We start from the raw sequence: 8,216 nt of genomic DNA on the forward strand, positions 1-8,216 counted from the left end.
CTTGCAGTAGCTTACTGAAGGTGTGCCCTGTGCCTCTGCTGTGGCTTGAAGTCCTCACTTTCGGATGTTGTTTATTTCACAGATCCTTTGAAAAGACCTTCATGTCTTTTGTGTGCTGTTTCCCAGAACTCTGGATGGGAGCCATTCCTGATTAATCACCCCAATTCACCTGAGCCCATTAAATCTCTTGTCTTTGATTTCACCTTCTTGCCACAGTTATATTCCAAACCTCATATTACTTTCTTAATCATATATTGAAAGTTGAAGTGTTATATCTCTAATTGCTAATTTGTTTGTTTGTTTTTTCCATTCCGACCTTTGCTAATTTGTTTGTTTGTTTGTTTTTTCCATTCCGACCTTTGCTAATTTGTTTGTTTGTTTGTTTTTTCCATTCCGACCTTTCCCACATGCAGTAACTTCTATTTTTAATTGGAAAAAATGTATTGTGGTTTATTTAGATTTTTTTCTTACTGAAGGTGCTTGTGTAAATTCTTACCTTGTGGAGCGTGACCTGGGCAATTTCCTCTCAGTAAGTACCTCTGCATGTTGCATGACTATTTTCTCGTCCGTCTCTCTGTCTGTCTCACAAATGTCGCAGGACGAGTGGCTGTCATTTATAATGTATCCTTGTGTCATTAAACTATTTTTCTAAGGTGGTTATTCTCAACCTTCTTAAGGTTGTGACCCATTAGGAGTTCATCATGTTGAACCCCAACCACAAAATTGTTTTTATTGTTGCTTCATAAGTGTGACTTTGCAACTGTAATGATTTATAGTGTAGATATCCATGTTTTCCAGTGGCCTTAGCCAATATTTGTGTAAGGCTGAGCACATCTGCTTTTAGTCATTACACCCAAGTATGTCACAGACAGGTTGACTTGAAAAAGTACAATTTTACTGGCTTTTGGAATGGAACTCAGAGCTGTTTGTATTTATGAAAAACAAATTCTCCAGGGTCATTTCATTGTAAAGATGTATCAAGGTAAGGGAGGTAAAATTCTGACCAATGATAAAAACCATTGAATCTAAGATATTAAGAAAAAGATAACATGTAAATTGTATTTAAAATAAGAGGCAAAAATAAATGGTGGGCTCTTTTCTGGTCTGTTGGATGCTATCAAAAAACAAACAAACAAACAAACAAACAAACAAACAAACTTGCTGTCTTTCCTACAAAAAAAGTAACCTCTACTTTTGACTTACTGATTTCGAGCATGATTTTTAAAATAATATTCCTCTGACTATAGAAACAGAACATGCTTACTGTAGACATTTATAAATGTGGAATTACAGAAATCCTCAAAGGAATCAGCAAAATCACGAGCAACTACCCAACTCAGGAAAGCCTGTGTTATCAGTTTGTTTTATAGCCTTCTGACCCGGGGGCTGCAATAAATCTCTGGGAACTTAGACAGCTATGGGACCTGATTTTATTGTAAACACATAATGGAGGTCTTTCATGTTGATGAAACATTAAGGTAAAATATCCAAACATATGGATGGGTAGACTCTACTTAATCTCCTATTGCTCACCTTTAGCCGGTCCATCCTTTGAGGTCATACCAGTTCTACAAAGACCATGTAAACCATTTGATACCTCACAGTTATTTCCATGACGTGAAAGCCTACAATAGGATAGGGAGGGCATGAGTAACTTAATAGTTTCAAAACCTCCGATGTCATTCCATGCAAACTCCCAACGAGACCATTCCTGTTTCACAGCACCAACAGCAATGTGCCATTAAGACATCATTTTTAAAAGGCTTTTACTTCCCAACTTTATGACCGAACCAAAGCCACGGTGGTAAATCTCTAGAACATGGACAATCTCCAGGGAGTCCGACTTTGAAAGTGTGACATGAGATTCCCAAGCACAGGCTGGTGTGATGGTTCCCATCCCTAAGCCCGCGACAAGCTGACACCTCGTGCTCAAGTTCCGACTTTCTCCAGTCTGTGCTCTGTCTTTGGATCAGCAATGATGGCCTGAACTGTGGCTTCATTAAGTTTTGTCTGTAGCTCTCTGAGCTCTTCTCTGTGCAGCAACCACAGGATCTGAGCAGCTTTATTAAGAACTGCATACCTGTGTCAACTCCAAGAATATGTTTGTCCAAAGGAACAGGTAAGCCCTCCTTTGTTTGACTTGCTTTAGCAACTGCATCCTGTGTTAGATGTTCCTAAACCAAAATGTGAATTGCCTTAAGCATTACCAAGTAGTCATCATGATGCTGAATCTTAAGGTTAGCCACAGCCAGGACACCGGCCTTAAAATCAAGATTATTTTTACATCCAAGTTGATCAATGGCTCTGTACTTTTAACCGCCTTGTCAGTATTTTTCCTCTTATCAAGTACTAAGTCCTTGTATTTTTCAGCGTTATCTTCACATTCAAGTCTCATAGCTAACCCAAGAAGCCAGTCAACTACTTCTTGCCGATCCTGAATCTTGAAAGGACAGTTATCATCTCTGAGATACTTTTCAAAGAACTTGAGCCAGTCACTGCTGTGGATATTTCTCAAGTTACCTCTGTCTTCGGTCTTGTAGTGTCTGATTTTCTGGTCTCCAAGCCAAACGATAAAGTTTCTAAATTCTGTGTCATCTTTGCAGTTGAAGCTTGCAGGGATGTGGTGATCCAGAGCCGTGAGCTTGCTTCGGAATTTGGTCCTCACTGTTCTCGCTGGCCGCCTGGGCCTCCACGGAGACAGCTCGAGAAGCGAGGTGAGGACTGGCGAGGCAGGCACTGGCGACGCAAGTACCATTTGCCTTCCCTATACCGGATGTCCTATACTTCCATCCCGCCAGAGTGTTTGCTGTTATCATGCCCAGGAATGGACACTCACAAGCTCTGGGATGACCAGCTTTGATCAGCTTCCATCGTTGCTGACAGTAATTGGCATTGTCGATTTCATTGGTCTTGAGGTCCAGTCAGACGTTCTTTCTACCACAGAGGAGGACACTATAGGAAAACGTTTCCTGAAGCCGGAGAATGCTTGTGGCTGCAGACTCCGGAGCAGGAAATCTGCATGGGTAAGGAAGCTTCGTTGCAGTGGTATTGTGACTGTTGATTCATGATGACATTGAAGACATCTGTGCCAAAGTCCTCTGCAAACCACCCTGCAAAGAAACAGTTCAGATAGGAGGCCATTGAAGAGAGTTCTTAAAACTTCTGATAAGGTTGCTGAAGTGTAGCTCTTCATAACTGATGGGTTTTTGAAGGGATCAGGTCGTGGGTGTGGACAAAGATAACCTGACTTTAAGGCGCTGGCCACTGCAAGTTTCACCATGCTCCAATGAGTATATGGACAACACAAATTGAACTTGGTGTATGTTTTCTTGGGGAAGGGGAAAGAGCTGGGAGAGTGGACCTGGGGGGAATGAGAAGAGAATGTGATCTGGGTATGTGAAGTTCCCAAATAATCAACAAAAATATCTTGGGAAAAATACAGATTATTTCATGTGTACTTACTTAATGAGTTCACTTTTATTCAACCAGTATTAAATAAGGAAGAGTTAAGTAGTACAGCAATACACCATTAGAGTTTCCAAAAAAAGTATAAAATTCCCATAATATATACACTTATAATCCTAGGACTGAGAGACTGAGGCAGAGAACCATGAACATAAGGCCAGATTGAGCTACATGGTGAGATTTATCTTTATATAAAGAGACAGAAAGACAAACAGAGATCCTAACATTCATTCTTTTGTCATTTGAAGGCAGTCCTATTAACACTTTTAAAATAATGTTCTTTCTAAGAGTAGACTGAATTGGACAGCTCGATTTAAACATAACAGGCAAACAATTGAGACAAATACTGAATGCTTTTGAAATGTCACATGGTTTCTCTCTTTTTCTCTATTATTTTAATTTCAGATAGTATTTTTCATGCATAGCACAGAATTTCTCATTTTTCCATTCCCATTAAGTTTTGTCAGATATTTAATTTCATAAACATCCCCAAATCAGCCGATCGGAAGCATAGCAGGAGCTGAGGTGTGCATGGACAAGCAGCACCATGTGTTTGTGTGTGTTTGTGTGTGTTCTCTACGAACTGAGTTATTCCTAATCAGCGTCATGCAAGCCACGTCAGCTCATTGATGCCTGAGCTCCTGCTCCTCTAATTACCAGCAACGTTGAACATGTTTCCTTAAGTGTTTTGATTGGTTGTTGTTTCTTAATTTCCAGCATATGCCTTTCATCTACATTGCAATGTGTGTAATTTAGAATTATAAATGCTATTTATGAATCGAGAGTATAAAAACTTGTCATAATTGATTTGAATAAAAATACTTAATTGAGCATAGTTAATGGCTGCATGTGGTTTATGGTGTGCGTGCATCTGTTTGTTTTAGACCTACAAATGCTCTTAATTCTTATGTCTGCAATCAAACAACTCAATGTTTCCTTGAAATTATTTCGTATATTACTTTAAAAGTTGGTCTGTTCTGATTTACCTTCCTTTTCTTCCTTTTCTCTTTGTGAAGGACAGAGATAAGGTCGCCTTTGTTTACATGTAAGCAAATCAGTCTACTTCTGTTATTCTGGTTGGTTTAAGGTAGGAATCTAACTATATCCCATTACATGTTGTAAGTAATTAGTTGAATTGCATTTTCTTTTTTTCTTTTTTGAAGACCAGGCTGGCCTGAATTCATAGAGAATCTGCCAGTTATCTCTGCCTTTCCAATGTTTCTGTCAACACTTAGCTAAAGAGCTCATATCCTCCTCTGCGCCCAGCAGGTTTACGAGCTCGTTTTCCCACCTGAACTGACATATTTATTTATATAATATTAAGGTATACTTAACTTTTTAATCCAGTTGGGTCTTCATTAGAATTGCATTCATATCTGTGATATATTCAGGAAATTTTGCATATTCAAAGCTGTTTTTTGAGGGTTGTTTGTTTGTTTGCTTGCTTTTGCCTTTGTGCTGTTAAGATATGCTCCATTATTTAGGATTGCTGAGTGGGGAAGCCACTTTCTGAGCAAGCATGGAAACCTGAGTTTGATTCAAGGTACCAGCAATAGAAGTGATCTTCTGACTTACACATATGTGCATGTCACATATATGCCTCCACACCCACACATACAGTATAAAAAGTTAAAATGTAAAAAACAACATGCATTTATAGTGCTCAGTAAAATCATGCCGGTTCTCTCATCAATTCCTGAATATCTTGTTACTTCCCCCAAACTTAAAGTGAGCAGCTTTTCTTCTTTGCCCAGGGCTATGAAACTTTGTGAGAGAATTCTGAGAGGCAAAATCAAGAAGGCCCAAAGAACTGCAATGGTTCGCCACCCTGTGTATGCCATACAACTAACACAATGCCAACATTTGTATTTGTCTGGGTTTTTTTTTTTTTTTTTTTTTTTTTTTTTAGCATGTTTAAATTGTTTCTCTGGAAGTCAGTTCTAGGTGGACAACTATCTTTTTTATTATTATTATTATTTTGACCATGACATAAAAAGAGAATTTGAAGCTCTGAGTAGTGTTTTCTGTCTTCAGAGAAATTTAACTTTGCCTGAACGTTGAGGTAAGAGTGTTGTGTTCTCAAATGGTTGAGATGGTTCCACGCTGGCGTGGAGCGAACTGGTCTCTCTCTAGGAAAGTGTGACCTTTTGGGAAACAGCCCAGTGGAAGATGGGAGTATTTACAGACCCTCTTCTTCTGCTGGTTCCCTGTTCTACTTTGAGCCGTTAGCACATCACGGCTGCCAAATGCTTCCTCCTCCCCTGCCTTCTACAATGAGGACTTCTGGGAATTCTATAGTTTTTTTCCTGTCACAGTGTTTCCAAATGATGGGCAACTTAAACTTGAACTGAACCCCCAAGTCTTGTCCCTCAGTAGCTCTCTCACGCCTCCAGAGTGGGATGCTGCGGCTTTTGGTACCCAGGTCACTTGAGTTTTTATCGGTGAACAAAGTTGGTTTTGGAGAAAGTCACCTAACATGGCCTTAAAGGGGAATTGTCCTTTTCTTTCGCTAATTAATTTCTGTTTCTTTTCATTTGCTCCTTCCCAGACATCTTGGCCTCTCCGAGTTGAGTGTCTATGCTTGTGTTCTTTCCTCAGTCCGGACACTTCCTTGATGGTTGTTGACTGACCTCCGTGAGTGATAACTGACACCACCACAAGACCCGAGAGAGCTCTACCCAGAAAAGCTATTTGATGAACAGTTGCTGTTTCACTGTCTGATGTCTAGTATCCATTTCCTACTTTTAAACAGTACTCAGATTTGATTCCAGTATCTGCTACTCCTCCAGCTAAACTGCTTTGACCAATTCTGATGCTACTCCCACCTCCAATTTTAGGCTTCACAATAATTTTGAGTTAAATTATACATTCTGTTCCTTTTGTCACAGTAATTGGTTCAGGACACATGTGATCTAATCAAATTTAGTCTGAGTCACCTCAAGAACATTATGTGGAATCCTAGGATAAGAATATTCTTTTTCTCCTCCACAGTAGAGAGACTGCATCAGGCTCTGGTTTTAATTCATCTTCATTTTGCAACCATGAGAGAAGCCTGCCAGGGACTAGCATGACACATGCCTGGTACTGGACGGAGCCATAGGAGTCTGGGAGCAGTAGACCCGGAGCCCTGGTTACACAACACTGGAAGCCACACTCCAGCTGGCATCTCTCTCTACTGAGCCAATAGATTCCTTTTATTATTGTAGCCACCTTGAATCTAATTAACGTTTCTTTCACTCACAGCCAATTGCCTTCTCACTAACATACTTGGGTATATTAGACAAACACTTTATAAGGGTGATTGTTACAAAATAGTAAAACTCAAATGAATAGAAAGAAGCAAAATAAAATTGGACTTATGTTAAGATCATATTTATTGGCCAATTAAATCAAAACACAAGCCACTCATTTTAGACATCGAGAATCTTGTTTTTCTTCTTAGTGCATCCCTAACACCTAGTATTTGACATTTTTTAAGAGAAATACACAGTTAGTACATGTTAGATAAGTCAATAGTTATATCTATGTAGAACATTTTTTGTCTAAAGCTATTGGAATGAACTTTCAAGGACTAAGAATTAGCATTTTCTTGGTGTGTAAGATATCTCAAGCCTGTGACTAAGAAGGCATCTCTCTGCATCCATGCGTTCTTATTCAAATGAAATGATTTGGTCCTAAGGTTACCAAGACTGAAGGGGGGTATGTTATAAACTACATATATATATATATATATATATATATATATATATATATATATGTGTGTGTGTGTGTGTGTGTGTGTTTGTATTCATAGGTATATGTGTGTGTGTGTGTGTACTCATAGGTATATGTGTGTGTGTGTGTGTATTCATAGGTATATATATGTGTGTGTGTGTGTGTGTGTGTGTGTGTGTATCCAAATACTTATAGCAATAAATGTTTGGCATGTATTTCAATAGAGCATCAATTTACTCGAACAGCGGCAGCTTATAACAATATGTAACCAAGGTATGGGATTCCTTCAGCTTCACTATTTGTAAAATAAATGAATAACACTAAGGTCATTTCTAAGTAAAAAACTAACATGAGTTTAGAATTCTTAAGCTATTCACTGTTCATTATGGTGATCAAAGATATTCACATACTCAGGCTATTTTCATGGTAGTCTTTGTGTATATTGGGTCTACTGGCTCCATTTTGGTTCTCAGACTGCAATAGCTTGATAGGCAAGTGTTTCCATGCGCAAACACCAACAGCACTTCAGCAAGCACTGAAGCATAGATGATTAAAGACAGCATGAATCAACTCTCCTCTTTATTAAAGGAAACACACACACACCTCTTCAGAAAGGAGTGGGGATGGGAAACTTCCTGGACAATATGAGTCTAACAGGATAGTATACCAAAAAAGGGCAAAGAATCAAACTGAGGTGGTTTCAATAACAGGAAGAGAACTGTGAAGAGGGGGTGAGGGGAGGAAGGGGATTTGCTTGTAGATTGTACTTGGGGTCAGGCATCACCAATATTCTTATAATTTGCTGATGGGGAAGAATTTGAATCTCTGCCAAACTGGTAATAGCAAATGCTTGGCTCTCTATGTGTTCCCACCCCAACATCTGACACTGGAGAAGTAGCAGGCAGGAGAACTCTGAAGGGACTCAAGTCCCACAGCCCGGAATGGTGGAGGAGTGACAAGAGTCCTCAGCACAACACAGGTGGCAGCCAAGTGGCAACTTGCATGCCAGATGGGAGAGTGCTACATGCTGCCCTCTG

The 8,216-nt window shown here is 39.4% G+C and overlaps 1 pseudogene across 1 annotated transcript; it reads right to left on the bottom strand.

Annotated features, from left to right (window-relative positions):
* Positions 1-1,929: 1,929 nt before the first annotated feature.
* Positions 1,930-2,755, bottom strand: LOC308437158 (RNA transcription, translation and transport factor protein-like; annotated as a pseudogene). The gene has a single exon. The product of its transcript is annotated as an RNA transcription, translation and transport factor protein-like (transcript).
* Between the last annotated feature and the right edge of the window lie 5,461 nt (positions 2,756-8,216).

This window comes from Micromys minutus (genome assembly GCF_963924665.1).
Source record: "Micromys minutus genome assembly, chromosome: 25".
Classification (NCBI taxonomy): Eukaryota; Metazoa; Chordata; class Mammalia; order Rodentia; family Muridae; genus Micromys; species Micromys minutus.